The 19,081-nt window shown below is 42.2% G+C and overlaps 1 long non-coding RNA gene across 1 annotated transcript in view; it reads right to left on the reverse strand.

Annotated features, from left to right (window-relative positions):
- LOC111961597 (uncharacterized) overlaps positions 1-7,207 on the reverse strand; it is a 60,212-nt gene extending 53,005 nt beyond the window's left edge. The window contains exon 1 of the long non-coding RNA XR_002877008.2: positions 7,146-7,207. This is a non-coding gene — a long non-coding RNA (uncharacterized lncRNA). The remainder of the gene's footprint in view (positions 1-7,145) is intronic.
- Positions 7,208-19,081: the final 11,874 nt, after the last annotated feature.

A 19,081-nucleotide genomic window follows, 5' to 3' on the forward strand; every position in this document is an offset into this window, starting at 1 on the left:
TTCCAGCCATCTATTTCCTGTGTTTGAGGGGTGCCCCGCCCACCTGAGGATCTGTCTTTTCCAGCCATCTATTTCCTGTGTTTGAGGGGTGCCCCACCCAACTAAGGATCTGTCTTTTCCAGCCATCTATTTCCTGTGTTTGAGGGGTGCAAAATCCACTTGTTACTTAAATATCGCTGGATTGATTGCTTTCATTTTAATCTTGAGACTCTTTCGTACTCTTGCTTGTGACTGTCATTTTTTTTCCATTAACGTACCAACCACAGACATTTTTGTAATGACCTGTCAAACACACCCGGTCTGGTAATGGCTGAATGGGCTGAATAAAATACATTGTATTTCCGTTGAATCTATAAGAATGCTTTGTTGGGGATTTAACGCACCGTCTTGAAACTTACATCACAAGAAAGAGAAGAAAGATAACTTTATTTTAATGGCTGTTAATTTGGTTTTAAGATCTACAGAAAAGACAGAAATGCCAAAGGTGGAGGTGTGGCTGTTTATATTCATAACTACATTCCTGTAAAGATTAGAGAGGATCTCATGTCAAACACTGTTGAAGTAATATGGCTACAGGTTCATCTGCCTCACCTAAAGCCCATTCTGGTGGGAAGCTGCTATAGACCACCAAGTGCTAACAATCAGTATCTGGATAACGTGTGAAATGCTTAATAATGTATGTGATATCCATAGAGAGGAATATTTTCTGGGTGATTTAAATATTAACTGGCTTTCAACAGGCTGCCCACTCAAGAGAAAGTTTCAAACTGTAACTGGTGCCTGCAACCTGGTTCAGGTTATCATGAAATCATCCATATGTATTGAGCACATGTTTACTAATGCTGCAGAAATTTGTTTTGAAAGCAGTACACAAATCCATTAGATGTAGTGATCACAATATAGTTGCCATATCTAGGGAAACCAAAGTTCCAAAGGTTGGGCCTAATATAGTGTATATGAGGTCATACAATACATTTTATAACGATTCCTATGTTGTTGATGTAAAGAATATGTGTTGGTCCGTGGTGTGTAATGAGGAGCAACCAGATGCTGCACTTGACACATTTATGAAATTGCTTATTCCACTTACTAATAAGCATGCACCCATTAAGAAAATGACATTAAAAACTGTTAAATCTACCCAACGTGGACCTTGCCGTTATATCTCTTGATGCCGAAAAGGCTTTTGACCAAGTTGAGTGGTCCTATCTATTCAAGGTCCTACAGAAATGTAATATTGGAGATGGGTTCATAAATTGGATCCAGCTTTTATATAGGAACCCCTGTGCGAGAATACTCACTAACCAATCATTGTCGCCCCGATTTAACCTTTACAGAGGGACAAGGCAGGGTTGTGCGCAGTCGCCTATGCTCTTCGCCCTAATCATTGAACCTCTCGCTCTCGCTCGATCAGATCTCATGCAGCAATACACGGCTATAATAATAAAGATACTCTAAATAAGATTTCCCTATAAGCAGATGACATTCTCCTCTATGTAACAGAACCCCAAGCTAGTATTCCAGCTATTCTTGATGTGATTAATTTGTTTGGTACCTTCTCGGGATACAGAATAAATTGGAACAAGAGTGAATTAATGCCCATACGGTTACAAAACACCTCCTGACTAGAACATCTTCCAGTTAAGATATCTTCAGAAAAATTTACCTATCTAGGAATTGTAGTTACCAAACAATACTCCTTACTATTTAAAGAGAATTTCCCCTCTCTGATGCAAAAACTCAAGACAAACATACAATTTTGGAGAACTCTCCCAATTTCTCTGCTCGGAAGAATTAATGCCATTAAAATGGTCTTCCCCCCACAACTGCTCTACCTATACCAGAACATCCCAGTATTCATACCTAAATCCTTTCATAAACAACTGGACTCAATTATCAATCCTTTCATCTGGGATTATAAAACACACAGGATAGGTAAAAAAACACCTCTGCAAATCCAAAACGGAAGGAGGATTGTCTCTCCCAAATGTTATATTTTATTACTGGGCCGCTAACCTCCGCGCTGTTACGTTTTTGCTGGATGACGCACGTCCCTCACCCAGCTGGCTTAGTATGGAGCGGGAGGAGTGTCACCCCTTCTCTATTGGTGCTGTGATTTTGTCGCCTGTCAATCTGGAGAGGTCACTTTATCGTAACAACCCTATTATACATAGCACAGTCCGAATCTGGAAGCAAATTAAAATCCACTTTGAGCTTAGACCAATGTCATTCATGCTCCCTGTTGCCAGGAACCCCTCCTTTTCCCCCTCTAACCTTGATAACACCTTTGAGCAATGGGGAGAGTTGGGGATAAGTACCATAGGCGATTTATATATAGAAGGGACCTTTGCTTCCTTTGAGTTGCTGAGGGAAACTTATAATCTTCCCAGAAGTAACTTTTTCAGATACCTACAAATCAGAGACTATGTTAGAAAACACCTCCCAACATTTGGGAACGCTAAGCCTTCCATGTTTGACGGATGCATAAAAACATCCCCCACCTCAGACAAACTGATATCTCGTCTATATGATGCTTTTCAATCTGTTAGCACACCTTCTACAGATGCCATTAAGGCAAAATGGGAGGAAGAACTAGGGACTGACATTTCGGTGGCAGACTGGGAAGATAGCTTGGAGTATATCCACACCTGCTCCATTAACTCCAGACATAGTCTCATACAATTCAAGGTATTACACAGATTACACTATTCCAAAACCAAACTGCATAGGATATTTCCTGATACATCCCCTATGTGTGATAAATGTCAGGCTGCACAGGGTACACTACTCCACTGCTTTGCCCTATGCTCTAGCTTGTATGGTTATTGGTGTGGAATTTTTAGGATCCTCTCTGAAGTTCTGGAGACTTCAATTGACCCAGACCCGCTTCTGATAATCCTGGGAGTGWCTGATTCCCTAAACGGATTAACCAACCCTCAAAAACAACTCATCTCTTACAGTCTCATTTCGGCAAAAAAACKAATCTTGTTGTTTTGGAAAAGGAGGGAAGCGCCCACTACCAAAATATGGCTCAGCGAATTGGCAAACACTGTACACTTAGAAAGAATTAGATATATACTGACCAATAAATTATCAACATTTGCTCAAATCTGGCAACCTTTCCTCTCTTACTTGGCCCATTCGGCGCTGTGAATTTGTACTTTTTAACGCACTCTCAATTGTAATATTTTAATCCACCTTTGGCCAGCATGTGCTGGCACCGCCACCCGAGCAGTCGGGAGGGGAATAGGGGAAAGGGATAAAGGGGGGGAAGAAGTGGGGGAGGGATAAAGGGGAGGACATCTACCCTCTTTCTTTCTACCTGTCCCTGTTTTGTATGTCTTGTTTTGTAATATTTGTTTTGTTCCCAGAACTCTGGGTCTTTTTGTTTCTGTCTGCTCTTTTATGTTTAGATAAGAATTGTATACCTGTCTTTTATACCTATACACCATTCTTGTGTGTGTTCAATAAAAAATATTTGAACGGCGGGAAAAAAGAAAGAAAAATAAACTGTTAAATCCCTGTGGATTGATGAGGAATTGAAAAACTGTATGGTTGAAAGGGATGAGGCAAAATAAATGGCAAATAGGTCTGGCTGTACAACCAATTGGCAAACGTACTGCAAATTGAGAAATAATATGACTAAACTGAATAAAAAGAAGAAGAAACTACACTATTAAACAATGATAAATTACATAAAGAATGTGGGGCACCTTAAAAGACATTTTAGGCAAAAAGGCAAACTCCGCTCTATCATTCATTGAATCAGATGGCTCATTAATCACAAAACCCACTGATATTGCCAACTACTTTAATGATTTTTAGCTAATGTAGATTATCTTCTTATGGCTTGGGGGCAGTATTTCGACATCTGGATGAGAAGCGTGCCCAAAGTAAACTGCCTGTTACTCAGGCCCAGTAGCTAGGATATGCATATAATTGGTAGATTTGGATAGAAAACACTCTAAAGTTACCAAAACTGTTAAGATAACATCTGTGAGTAAAACATAACTGATATGGCAGGCAAAAACCTAAGGAAAATCCATCCAGGAAGTGGGATTTTTTTATGTGGGTAGGTTTCAATTGAATGCCTATAGAGTATCTGTAACGGCTCTCGTCGAAAGGAGTGGACCAAAGCGCAGCGTGGAAAGTGTTCATGATATTTTTATTTTTTTTAAACACTCAAACAAAATAACCAAAGTGAAACGAAAGCGCACAGTTCTGTAAGGCAAATAAACTATACAGAAAACAAGATCCCACAAAACCCAAACGGAAAATGACAACTTATATATGATCCCCAATCAGAGACAACGATAGACAGCTGCCTCTGATTGGGAACCACACTCGGCCAAAACAAAGAAATAGACAACATAGATTTTCCCACCCGAGTCACACCCTGACCTAACCAAACATAGAGAATAATAGGGATCTCTAAGGTCAGGGCGTGACAGTATCTAATGGGTTAGGACCCAGATTGCAGTTCCTATGGCTTCCACTAGATGTCAACAGTCTTTAGACATTGTTTCAGGCTTGTTTTCTGGAAAATGAAGAAGAATGAGACCTTTCTGTCAGTGGACTGTAGAATCATGCAGTGCTGGTTTGACCGAGTGCACAACCTTCGTTGTTTTTCCTTTCTATTTAATACGCTATTGTCCGGGTGATATAATATAGATTATTTAGACAATTGACAACTTGAGGATTAATTATAAACATCGTTTAACATGTTTCGACGAACTCTACCTAGTTCTATTAAGATGTATTCATCTGCATGTTTTGACCACCGTTGAGCCAGTGGATTACTGAACAAAACGCACCAACATAACTGAGCTTTTAGGATATAATGAGGGACTTTATCAAACAAAACAAACATTTATTGTGTAGCTGGTGACTGCAACCAGATGAAGATCTTCAAAGGTAAGTGATTCATTTTATCTGTCACGCCCTGACCGTAGAGATCCTTTTTATGTCTCTATTTTAGTTGGTCAGGGCGTGAGTTTGGGTGGGCATTCTATGTCTGGTGTTCTATGTTGTCTATTTCTTTGTGTTTGGCCGTGTGTGGTTCTCAATCAGAGGCAGCTGTCTATCGTTGTCTCTGATTGAGAACCATATTTAGGTAGCCTGTTTTCCCACTTTGAGTTGTGGGTGATTATTTTCTGTTTAGTGTTTTCGTCACCTTACAGAACTGTTCGTTTGTCGTGTTGTTCTTTTGTTAGAGTGTTCATATTTATTAAAATAACGTATTATGAATACTTACCACGCTGCACCTTGGTCCTCTTCTCCTTCTCCCGACGACGTTCGTTACATTATCGCTATTTCTGACTTTCGTGACTCCTCTACTTGGTTGGAAAATATTTGTATGCTTTTGTAAGCGGGGCGCTGTCCTCAGATAATCGCATGGTATGCTTTCGCCGTAAAGCCTTTTTGAAATCTGACAAAGCGGCTGGATTAACAAGAAGTTCATCTTTAAACCGATGTATAAAACTTGTATTTTTATGAATGTTTATTATGACTATTTCTGTATTTTGAATTTGGTGCTCTGCAATTTCACCGGATGTTGTCGAGGTGGGTCGCTAGCGGAACGCCTGCGCCAGAGAGGTTATCTAATTTAGGCATGACATACCAGCAACAAATGCTGACACTTCACATCCAAGTATATCTGACCAAATTATGAAAGACAAGCATTGTCATTTTGAATTCCAGAAAGTAAGTGTGGAAGAAGTGAAAACATTATTGTTGTCTATCAACAATAACAAGCCACCGGGGTCTGACAACTTGGATGGAACATTTTTGAGGATAATAGAGGACAATATTGCCACTCCTATCTGCCATATCTTCAATTTAAGCCTACTAGAAAGTGTGTGCCTTCAGGCCTGGAGGTAAGCAAAAGTTATTCCCCTCCCTAAGGATACTAAAGCACCTTTTACTGGCTCAAATACCCGACCAATCAGCCTGTTACCAACGCTTTGTAAACTTTTAGATTTTTTTTGTTGTTGACAAGATACAATGCTATTTTACAGTAAACAAATTAACGACAGACTTTCATCACGCTTGTAGGGAAGGACAGTCAACAAGCACAGCACTTACACAAATGACTGATGATTGGCTGAGAGAAATGTGTGATAGAAAGATTGTTTTGTTAGCCTTCACTGCGGCTTTTGATATTATTGATCATATTCTGTTGCTGAAAAAACGTATGTTTTATGGCTTTACACACCCTGCTATATTGTGGATGAAGAGTTACCTGTCTAACAGAACGCAGAGGTAGAATCAGGAATTCCCCAGGGCAGCTGTCTAGGCCCCGTACATTTTTCAAACTTTACTAACGACATGACTAACGACATTGGGTAAAGCCAGTGTGTCTATGTATGCGGATGACTCAACACTATACACGTCAGCTACCACAGCAACTGAAATGACTGCAAGTCATAAGTTAGTCCTAAATATTTCAAAAACTTAAAGCATTGTATTTGGGACAAATCATTCATTAAACCCTAAACCTCAAAGTGGAGAAGAGACTGACTTCATCACTACTTGTATTTGTGAGCGATATTGACATGTTGAATGCACCAAGCTGTCTGTTTCAACTATTGGCACACAGCTCAGACACCCATGCATACCCCACAAGACATGTCACCAGAGGTCTCTTCACAGTCCCCAAGTCCAGAAAAGACTATGGGAAGCGCACAGTACTACATAGAGCCATGACTACATGGAACTCTATTCCACATCAAGTAACTCATGCAAGCAGTAAAATTAGATTTAAAAAACAGATAAAAAATACACCTTATGGATCTCTATCTTACAGGGAGATTTCCTTGTAATTCACTGTTGCTGGCCTACACATGGTAGATGCTAAGGGTCAGATTTAGAGTAAGGTCCACGTCAAGGGTCAGCAACTAGTACCTCCTTCTCGTCTCAACTGTTTTTAGGAAATCCATCCTGTAGTCTCAGCATTGTCTGAGGTTGAGGGTTTGAGGGTAACTGTCAAGTCTATGATCGGTCAGGTCAACAAGGTCAAGGTTAGGCCTATGGGGTTTATGCATCGACCGTCAAAGCTGTCTTAGGGACAGGGGGGTTAAAGGGGTTCATGTCTATTAGCACCAGGGCCAGCACTAAGGTTTCTGTTTAAGGGTTGAAACACTGACCGTCCTGTAGCCGTAGTTGTCTGAGAAATAGAGGGTTCTGTAGGACGTTACATCTCCCTGGTGTCCATCCTCTCTGGTCACCTCTATAACATAGGTCTGTATTATGATTTGAATAGCTGGCCTCCACATCTTCTAACCAGTAGTATGTATGATGAGAGAGAGAGGCGAGAGAGAGAGAGAGAGAGGAGAGAGAGAGGATGAGATGAGATGTAGAGAGAGATGAGATTGATGAGTAGATGATGAATGTAGATAGATGAGTATGAGAGAGGAGAGAGAGAGAGAGAGAGATGAGAGTGTAGAAGAGAGAGAGAGAAGAGAGAGAGAGAGAGAGAAGAGAGAGAGAGAGAGAAGAGAGAGAGAGAGAGAGAGAGAGAGAGAGAGAGAGAGAGAGAGAGACGAGAGAGAGGAGGAGAGAGGAGAGAAGAGAGAGAGAGAGAGAGAGAGAGAGAGAGAGAGAGAGAGAGAGAGAGAGAAGGGAGAGAGGGAGAGGAGAGAGAGAGAGAGAGAGAGAAGAGAGAGAGAGAGAGAGAGAGAGAGAGAGAGGAGAGAGAAGAGAGACGAAGAGAGAGAGAAGAGAGAGAGGAGAGAGAGAGGAGAGAGAAGAGAGAGAGAGAGAGTTAAAATTGGCTGAGAATCTCATATCGCTAATCTCGACATAACAGCACTATGCATATATTGCAAAAAAGTTGACATTGACCCACACACACACTAGATGCCTTTTGCCAAACACATACTCATAAGCACACACAAACTCACAAACACAAACATGCTTGCTATCAAATTATATTATATTGGTTGCACTACACATACTTAGCAGATGTTATATTGCAGGTATTTGATATGCTTGAGTTCCTAGCTCCAACATGCAGTAACATCTAACAATTAGGGCGATGTAATGTTGGAGTCTGGGAGTGTATATACAGTTGAAGTCGGAAGTTTACATACACCTTAGCCAAATACATTTAAACTCAGTTTTCACAATTCCTGAACATTTAATCCGAGCTAAATTCCCTGTCTTAGGTCAGTTAGGAACACTACCTTATTTTAATGAATGTGAAATGTCAGAATAATAGGTAGAGAGAATGATTTATTTCAGCTTTTATTTTTTCATCACATTCCCAGTGGGTCAGAAGTTTACATACATCAATTAGTATTTGGTAGCATTGCCTTTTACATTTTTTAACTTGCGTCAAATGTTTCGGTTAGCCTTCTCACGCTTCCCACAATAAGTTGGGGGAATTTTGGCCATTCCTCTGACAGAGCTGGTGTACTGGTCAGAATTATAGGCCTCTTGCTGACTCGACTAGATCAGTGTGTCAGGTTGTCGCTCACCCTTCACTTTGCCCACAAATTTTCTGATAGGATTGAGGCTCAGGGCTTGGTGATGGCCACTCCAATACCTTGACTTGCTGTGTCCTTAAGCCATTTGGCCACAACTTTGGAAGTATGTGGGTCATTGTCTCTCTTTGGAGACCTATTTGCCACCAAGACTTTACCTTCCTGACTGATGTTCTTGAGATGTTGCTTCAATATATCCACATAATTTTCTTCCTCATGATGCCATCTATTTTGTGAAGTGAAACAGTCCCCTCCTGCAGCAAGACACCACCCCACAACATGATGCCTGCCCACCCGTGCTTCATGGTTGGGATGGTGTTCTTTCGGCTTGCAAAGCCTCCCCCTTTTTCCTCCAAACATAACGATGGTCATTTGGCCAAACGTTCTTTTTTGTTTCATCAGACCAGAGGACATTTCTCACAAAAAGTACGATCTTTGTCCCATGTGTGCAGTTGCAAAGTGTGGTCTGGATTTTATATGGCGGTTTGGAGCAGTGGTTTCTCCCTTGCTGAGCGGCCTTTCAGGTTATGTTGATATAGGATTCGTTTTACTCTGGATATGGATATTTTGTACCTGTTTCCTCCAGCATCTTCACAAGGTCCTTTGCTGTTGTTCTGGGATTGATTTGCACTTTTCGCACCAAAGTACGTTCGTCTCTAGGAGACAGAACGTGTCTCCTTCCTGAGCGGTATGATGGTTGCGTGTTCCCATGGTGTTTATAATTGCGTACTATTGTTTGTACAGATGAACGTGGTACCTTCAGGTGTTTGGAAATTGCTCCCAAGGATGAACCAGACTTGTGGAGGTCTACAATGTTTTTTCTGAGGTCTTGGCTGATTTCTTTTGATTTTCCCATGATGTCAAGCAAAGAGACACAGAGTTTGAAGGTAGACCTTGACATACATCCACAGGTACACCTCCAATTTCCTCAAATTATGTCAATTAGCCTAWCAGAAGCTTCTAAAGCCATGACATCATGTTCTGGAATTTTCCAGGCTGTTTAAAGGCACAGTCAACTTAGTGTATGTAAACTTCTGACCCACTGGAATTGTGATCCTGTGAATTATAAGTGAAATAATCTGTCTGTAAACAATTGTTGGAAAAATAGATACTATGGACAGTATATGGATAGAATATGTAGTACATCTGAAGAATTGTACAATAGTTAAATAGGATAGGCCTTGACTTGAATACTTTATATACATATGAAGTGGGTTAAACAGTGTGTAAACATTATTAAAGTGACCAGTGTTCCATGGTTGAGTAACCGAGTGGTAGCCAGCTAGTGACAGTGACTAAGTTCAGGACAGGGTACTGGGCGGAGGCCGGCTAGTGTTGACTGTTTAACAGTCTAATGGCCTTGAGATAGAAACAGTTTTTCAGTCTCTCGGGCCCAGCTTTGATGCACATGTACTGACTTCGCCTTCTGGATGGTAACAGGGTGTGAACAGGCCGTGGCTTGGGTGGCTGAGTTCCTTGATGATCTTCTTGGCCTTCCTGTGACACTGGGTGCTGTAGATGTCCTTGGAGGGCAGACAGTTTGCCCCTGGTGATGAGATGGGCAGACTGCACCAACCTCTGGAGAGCCCTATGGTTGTGGACGGTGCAGTTGCCATATCAGGCAGTGATACAGCCCGACAGGTTGCTCTCAATGATGCATCTGTAAAAGTTTGTGAGGGGCTTAGGGGCCACGCTGGATTTCTTTAGGCTCCTGAGGTTGAAGAGGCGCTGTTGCTTATTTTTCATCACACTGTCTACATTAGTGGACCATTTCAGATTGTCAGTGATGTATATGCCAAAGAACTTTAAGCTTTTTTCACTTTTTCCACTGCAGCCATGTCGATGTGGATGGGGGCGTGCTCTCTCTGCTGTCTCTTGAAGTCCACGATCAGTTACTTTGTTTTGTTGTTGTTGAAAGAGAGGTTATTTTCCTGGCACCACTCCACACCCTCACCTCCTCCTTGTAGGCTGTCTCATCGTCGTTGGTAATCAGGCTCAGGTGGTGAAATGGTTTGAAAACTTGATGATTGAGTTGGAGACGTGTGTGGCCACGCAGTAATGGGTGAACAGGGAGTACAGGATGAGGCTGACCACATATCCTTTTGGGGCCCCTGTGTTAAGTATCAGCATAGTGGAGGTATTATTGCCTACCTTCACCACCTGGGGGCGGACCATCAGGAAGTCCAGGATCCATTTGCACAGGGCAGGGTTCAGACCCAGGGCCCTGAGGTTAGTGATGAGCTTGGAGGGTACTATGGTGTTGAAGGCTGAGCTGTAGTCAATTAACACTATTCTTACATAAATATTCCTCTTGTCCAGATGGGAAAGGCAGTGTGCAGTGCGATGGCGATTTCATCATCCCTGAATCTATTTGGGTGGTATTCAAATTGCAGTGGGTCTAGGGTGTCGGTTAAGTTGGAGGTGATTTGATCCTTAAAACCTGTTGGGGACCAGGGGTGCTATTTTCACTTTTGGTGAAAATCGTATGATTTTTAAACGGCCTCGTACTCAATTCTTGCTAGTACAATATGCATATGTTTATTACTATTGGATAGAAAACAACCTCTAGTTTCTAAAAACGTTTGAATTTTTTCTCTGAGTGGAACAGAAGTCATTTGGCAGCACTTTCCCTGAACAGGAAGTAGAATGCAAGATGTCTATGCTCGCTTCAACGCTCTGCCTATACATGGTCATGCCACCAATGACCCGAAACACACCTCATACGCCTTCCTCTGGGTGTCAAGAGGACGTCGAGAGGAGAAATTTTTGTGTTTATCTTGTTCTGACGTGAAATAGACCTATTTCTTTGACGTGACGTCCATTTCCGGAAGTCTGAAGCGCGCGACTTGGAAGAGAGATTGTGTTTTGTTTTGCTGCCGTTTCGGATGTCAACTATCTCCGGCTCGGATTTGATTTGATAAATGAGACCATATCATCGTAATGTTATGTTTTTTCAATATAGTTAATCAGATTATTTGAATTTTTTCGGAGTTTTGCCGTGTTCCGTTCTGTGACTTTGTTTACTGGAGAGATCCTGCCACTCGACTAGTACCCATGCTAAATGAAGAGGGAAAGGTACCATTCTGAATGGAATGAACGACTCATCTGGACTAAGGACACCTTGATCAACATTCTGATGAAAGATCAGCAAAAGTAAGACGCAATTTTAATGTTATTTCATATACTGTCGTGCATGTGAACTGGTCGTGGGCGCCCAGCCTGGTTCTGGCTGGCGTGGCTATGCTAATTAGCGCTACATTTTGTTTTCCTGTAAAAACATTTAATAAATCGGAAATATTGTCTGGAATCACAAGACCTGTCTTTCCAATTGCTGCACAGTATGGTATTTCTCAGATATGTTTTTGATGAGTAATTAGTTATTGCGTTGGTGTCTGAAAGTTATGGCTGCTTTCGGTGCATTCTGATGTAGCTGAAATGTAATTTTATGATTTATACCATAAATATGCACATTTTCAAAAAAAACATATGCTTACATAATATGTTATTCAGACTGCATCTTATGAAGTTGTTTCTTGGTTAGTGGCTATATATATCTTTATTTGGTCGAATTAGTGATAGCTAGTGACGGAGTAAAAAACTGATGGAGTTAGAAAAGTGCTCTCTTTTGCTGACGTGGGTTAGCTAATAGATTTACATATTTTGTCTCCCTGTAAAACATTTAAAAATTCGGGACATGTTGGCTTGATTCACAAGATGTGTACCTTTCATATGCTGTATTGGACTTGTTAATGTGTGAAAGTTAAATATTTCTAAAAAACATTTTTTTGAATTTCGCGCTCTGCCTTTTCAGTGGAATGTGGGAGGAGTTCCGCTAGCGGAACGGGGGAGTGAGACAGGTTAACTAGCCTCTCAAAACACTTCATGATGACAGAAGTGAGTGCTACGCAGCGATAGTAATACCTTCACTTTCTTGGGTACAGGAACAATGGTGGACATCTTGAAGCAAGTTGGGACAACAGACTGGGATAGGGAGAGATTTAATATGTCCCTAAACATACCGTCTGGGTCGGCAGCCTTGCCAGGGTTAACACGCTTAAATGTCTTACTCACGTCGGCCACAAAGAACGAGATCTCACAGTCCACGGGAGTGGTGGTGGCCCGCGTCAGCGGCATCGTGTTTTCCTCGAAGCGGGCGAATAAAGTGTTTAGCTTGTCCAGGAGCAAGACGTCAGTGTTAGCAACGTGGCTGGTTTTCCTTTTATAATCCGTGATTGTCTGGAGTCCCTGCCACATACGCCTCATGTCTGAGCCGTTGAACTGGGACTCCACTTTTTCTCTGTACTGACATTTTGCCTTACGAACGGCATAACTGGACTATTTGTACTAAACCATATTCCCAGTCACCATGCTGTGGTTAAATACAGTGGTTCATGAATGCTGCCATCTATTCACAGTTTTGGGTTTGGATAGGTTTTAATCATCACAGTGGGAACAACATCCCCTATACACTTTCTGATAAACTCACTCACCATGTCAGTGTATAAGTCAATGTTATTGTCAGAGGCAACCCGGAACATATCGCAGTCCAAGTGAATAAAGCATGGATTCCGATTGGTCAGACCAGTGTTGAACAGTCCTTACCACAGGTACTTTCTGTTTGATTTTCTATCTATAGGAAGGGAGGAGCAGGATGGAGGCGTGATCTGATTTGCCAAAGGGAGGGTGGGGGAGGGTCTTGTAGCCATCCTGGAATGGAGAGTAGCAAGGGTGGAGAGTTTTTGATGCATGAATGGCGCAGACAATGTGTTCATAAAACTTTGGTAGCGTTCTTCTAAGATTTACTTTAATAAAGTCTCCAGCTACAATAAATGTGGCCTTAGGATATGCGGTTTCCAGTTTGCACAAAGTCCAGTGTAGTTCCTTGAGAGCTTTTGTGGTATCGGCTTGAGGGGGAATATACACGGCTGTGACGATGACCAAATAGAATTCTCTCGGGAGATAATACGGTCGGCATTTGATTGTGAGGTATTCTAGGTCAGATGAACAAAAGGACTTTAGTTCCTGTATGTTACCACAATCAGACCATGAGTAGTTAATCATGAAACATACACCTCCGCCTTTCTTTTTCCCAGAGAGTCCTTTATTCCGGTCTGCCGAATGTACTGAAAACACAGCTTGCTGTGGGACAGTATAGAGTACAGGGACAGTATAGAGAGCCATGATTCCGTGAAACCGAGTATGTTACAGTCCCTGATGTCTCTCTGGAAGGAGGTCCTCGCCCTGAGCTCATCTACTTTATTGTCCAGGGACTGAACATTACCAAGTAATACACTCGGAAGTGGTGGATGGTATGCACAACTCCTGAGTCGGACTGAAAGTCCACTCCGAAAACCTCTTCTCCACCGGCAGCGTCTTGGAGCAGTCTCTGGGATAAGTGGAATTGCCTTGTGGGGTATGAACAAAAAGTACAATTTAGGAATATAGTATTTCTGGGAGAAATGCTGGTGAGTTACCGCTACTCTAATATCCGAAAGTTATTTTCGGCTGTATGTAATAGTGTAACAGACGTTCTGAGCTAATAATGTAGGAAATAACACATAAAAAACAAAATACTGCCAAGTTGCTTAGGATCCAGAAACAGAATGACCATGTCTATCGGCTCCATCTTTTCATTACCAACTGCCCTTCTATGTCAATTATGACATTTCTCATAATCATCGAAATTGGACACACTTCCCAATCAAAATAATCTTGATATTCCTTTAAATGTTTGAGATGATAATCTTGATAGTATTTTAAAATATTTGATAGATGATCATTTTGATAGTCTTTTAAGATGTTTGAAAGCTGATCATCTTGATTGTCTTTAAAATGTTTGATAGATGAGAATCTTGATAGTTTAAAAAAATGTTTGATAGATGATAATCTCAATCGTTTTTTAAAATGTTTGACAGATGATAATCACAATAGTTTTTTTAAATGTTTGATAGATGGTAATCTCGATAGTTGTCACCCTGCAATGTCAGAGTAGTTGTGTATCTGGTGTCATGGACAGAGCATCACACACATACTGACACACACACACATACAAACACACAAACACACAGACACACACACACACACACACACACACACATTCACAGCCCCTCTCGCCTCTTCAAAGTGCCTTCAGCAAAGTGTTAAACTGCAACCTTCTATGCAACAGGAAGTGTAGTTCACACAGGAAGACAGATCACCATGGTCTATAGAGAAACATTGCTTCAACTTCCAAAGCCCCCCTAATGATTACATTTGCATGTTGTGTGAATGCATGACTAAACAAAACCCTAGCTAGTCTAACTTATTAATGAGTTTTCTTAGTATTCTTCTGACCCACTAAAGCAAAAGCCTTGCTAACATAGAGAAATATGAAGGTACAGACACCAGTCCACAACAGCTTGCGGTGTAAGCATTGTAAGCACTTTGATTGACTGACTAATGAAACAAACTGGCAGTCACCCTCCCTAAAGACCTATTATGGCTGGTACATGTTTGAAGGGTAGGGGGCTGTGAAAGGTGAGGGTAAAGGAGTGGGAGGCTTGCGTGTGAGAGAAGAGAAGGGTACACACACTGCCTTCCTAAACTGCCTTCCTTCCTGGCCCTAATGTGTGTGTGTTTTGGGTTGTGCTGTGTCGGGGGTGTGGGGGGGGGGGTATTTTGGCAGAGGGACTTCTCTGTCTCCTGCCTGTCAGTGGATGGTCCAAACAATGAGACAGGCAGGAGAGAGAACGCCTGTTGTTAAGCCTAAACAGACTGGGTTACCCCTCCACTAGCCCTCTATGACCTATTGTAATGTGCTAGGTCTCAATGGTGACTGGACGGGTCCTTTGCACTGGAGTTGCTATTAGATGTGTGTGTTGGTTAGTTTTTCAGCATAGTATGTGTATCAGTGAAACTTCACTACACAGGACCGGACCAACACCATATACTCGCCGTTGCCGATGTGAGTAAGACCTTTAAACAGGTCAACATTCACAAGGCCGCAGGGCCAGAGGGATTACCAGGACGTGTACACCGAGCATGCGCTGACCAACTGTCTTCACTGACATTTTCAACCTGTCCCTGGCCGAGTCTGTAATACCTAATATCAAGCAGACCACCATAGTCCCTGTGCCCAAGAACACCAATGTAACCTGCCTAAATGACTACCAACCTGTAGCACTCACGTCTGTAGCCAAGAAGTGCTTTGAAAGGCTGGTCATGGTTCACATCAACACCATCATCCCAGACACCCTAGACCCACTCCAGTTTGCATACTGCCCCAACAGATCCGCAATCTCTATTGCACTCAACACTGCCCTTTCCCACCTGGACAAAAGGAACACCTATGTGAGAATGCTATTCATTGACTACAACTCAGCGTTCAACACCAATCGGTGTCCCTTCCACGGGACGGTTGAGCTGTAACGGCAGCCTTCCCTCTCTTCACTAGAAGAGGGGGTGAAACAGGGATCGGACCAACACGCAGCGTAGCCAGTGCTCAACATGTTTAATTAAACGAAAACAGTGAACACTTACAACGAACAAAATAACAAAATGTGGCAAACCGAAACAGTCCTATCTGGTGCAGAACACAAACACAGAGACAGGAAACAACCACCCACAATCCCCAACACAAAACAAGCCACCTATATATGATTCTCAATCAGGGACAACGATTGACAGCTGCCTCTGATTGAGAACCATATTAGGCTGGACACAGAAACAGACGAACTAGACACACAACATAGAATTCCCACCCAGCTCACGTCCTGACCAACACTAAACAAGCAAAACACATAAGAACTCTGGTCAGGACGTTACATGAGCTAACGTAGGCTAATGCGATTAGCATGAGGTTGTAAGTAACAAGAACATTTCCCAGGACATAGACATATCTTATATTGTCAGAAAGCTTAAATTCTTGTTAATCTAACTGCACTGTCAAATTTACAGTAGCTATTACAGTGAAAGAATTCCATGTGTTTGAGGAGAGTGCACAATTTTGAACATGGAAAGTTATTAATAAACAAATTAGGCACATTTGGGCAGTCTTGATACAACATTTTGAACAGAAATATAATGGTTCATTGGATCAGTCTAAAACTTCGCAAATACACTGTTGCCATCTAGTGGCCAAAATCTAAATTGTGCCTGGGCTGAAATAATACATTATGGCCTTTCTCTTGCATTTCAAAATTATGGTACAAAAAAAATACAAACGAACGGTTGGTTATTTCTTTGTATTATCTTTTACCAGATCTATTACGTTATATTCTCCGACATCCCTTTCACATTTCCACAAACTTCAAAGTGTTTCCTTTCAAATGGTACCATGAATATGCATTTCCTTGCTTCAGGGCCGGAGCTACAGGCAGTTAGATTTGGGTATGTCATTTTAGGTGACATTTTTTTTTCAAAAGGGACGGATCCTTAATTAAAGCTCATCACTAAGCTAAGGACCCTGGGACTAAACACCTCCCTCTGCGTCTGGACCCTGGACTTCCTGACGGGCCACCCCCAGGTGGTAAGGGTAGGCAACAACAAATCTGCCACGCTGATCCTCAACACAGGGGCCCCTCAGTGGTGCGTTCTTAGTCCCCTTCTGTTCACCCATAACTGCGTGGTCAAGCACGACTCCAACACCATCATTAAGTTTGCTGACGACACAATGGTGGTAGGCCTGCTCACCGACAACGATGAGACAGCCTATAGGGATGAGGTCAGAGACCTGGAAATGTGGTGTCAGGATAACAACCTCTCCCTCCACGTGATCAAGACAAAGGAGATATTCATGGACTACAGGAAAAGGAGTGCCGAGCACACCCCCATTCTCAACGACGGGGCTGTAGTGGAGCAGGTTGAGAGCTTCAAGTTCCTTGGTGTCCACATCACCAACAAACTATCATGCTCCAAACACACCAAGACAGTCGTGAAGAGGGCACAACAACTCCTATTCCCCCTCAGGAGACTGAAAATATTTGGCATGGGTCCTCAAAAGTTCTACAACTGCACCATCGAGAGCATCCTAACTGGTTGCATCACCGCCTGGTATGGCAACTGCTTTGCCTCCGACCGCAAGGCACTACAGAGGGTAATGCGTACAGCCCAGTACATCACAGGGGCAAAGCTTCCTGCCATCCAGGACCTCTATACCAGGCAGTCTCAGAGGAAGGCCCTAGAATTGCCAAAGACACGCTAGTCATTGACTGTTCTCTCACTGTTCTCTCTGCTCCCACACGGCAAGCGGTACCGGAGCCAAGTCTAGGACCAAAAGGCTTTGTAACAGCTTCTACCCCCAAGCCATAATACTGCTAAACAGCTAATCAAATGGCTACCCAGACTATATCAATTGACCCCCCCCTTTTTTTACGCTGCTGATACTCTCTGTTTATTACCTATTATCTATGCGTAGTCACTTACCTCTACCTACATGTACATATTACCTTAAATACCTGTACTCCCTCAGATTGACTTGGTACTGGTACCCCCTGTATATATCCTCGTTACTGTTATTTTATTGTTGCTCTTTTATTGTTTACTTTAGTTAATTTAGTAAATATTTTTCTTAACTCTTATTTTTCTTAAAACTCCATTGCTGGTTAAGGGCTTGTAAGTAAGCATTTCACTGCGCATGTGACAAATTTGATATGATTTGAATATACTTTGTGCAATTCTGTTTGCGATAAATAATTATATGTATCCAAATACTTTATGTGTGTGTGTGTGTGTGTGTGTGTGTGTGTGTGTGTGTGTGTGTTGGTGTGTGTGTGTGTGTGTGGTGTGTGTGTGTGTGTGTGTGTGTGTGTGTGTGTGTGTGTGTGTGTGTGTGTGTGTGTGTGTGTGTGTGTGTGTGTGTTGGTCATGTCAGTGGTAAGTATTTCCCTGTTTCTCTTAACAGAAGGCACAACACAAACTGTTAAGGTCAGGCCTCACATTAGTGTTAAACAAACAACACACTCAGTAAACCACCTCTGGGCAACACCAAGGAAGCTACAGCAAAGGTCTTGCATAATATGCATCAACACAGTACAGCAACACAGTGTGTGTAGGCTATGTGTGGGCGGGGCATGTGTTTTTTTGTGTGAATGTGTTTCTATGCAGATTGAGAGGATGCTGAGGGTCGTTGCTTGTTGTGGTTGTGTGGCTTGTCTGTCTGTCTGTCTATGTGGGGGTGGAGTATGGTTGGTGGCCGATATCAGTAAGCTTATCTCTATACTCGCTATCTTCAGAAAAGCACTCAACCACTATTGCTTGTGTGTGTGTGTTGTGTGGTGTGTGTGGTGTGTGTGTGTGGTGTGTGTGTGTGTGTTGTGTGTGTGTGTGTGTGTGTGTGTGTGTGTGTGTGTGTGTGTGTGTGTGGTGTGTGTGTGTGTGTGTGTGTGTGTGTGTGGTGTGTAGGAGTTGTGTGCACCCAGGATAGTACGGCCAGGCTTGCAAACTAAGATAAAATCTGTAATAACACAGATTTCTAATTAAAACAGTACCAATCTTCAGAGATGTCTGGCCCCAAACTGATTATCTACAAACATGGACTGTTAATATTTGTCTTCTTTTATCAAGTCAGCCAGGGGCCACAAATACCATGAGCTCCGATGCTTCTCTGAAACACAGTGAGG

Source organism: Salvelinus sp. IW2-2015, linkage group LG4q.1:29 (assembly GCF_002910315.2).
Source record: "Salvelinus sp. IW2-2015 linkage group LG4q.1:29, ASM291031v2, whole genome shotgun sequence".
Lineage (NCBI taxonomy): Eukaryota > Metazoa > Chordata > Actinopteri > Salmoniformes > Salmonidae > Salvelinus > Salvelinus sp. IW2-2015.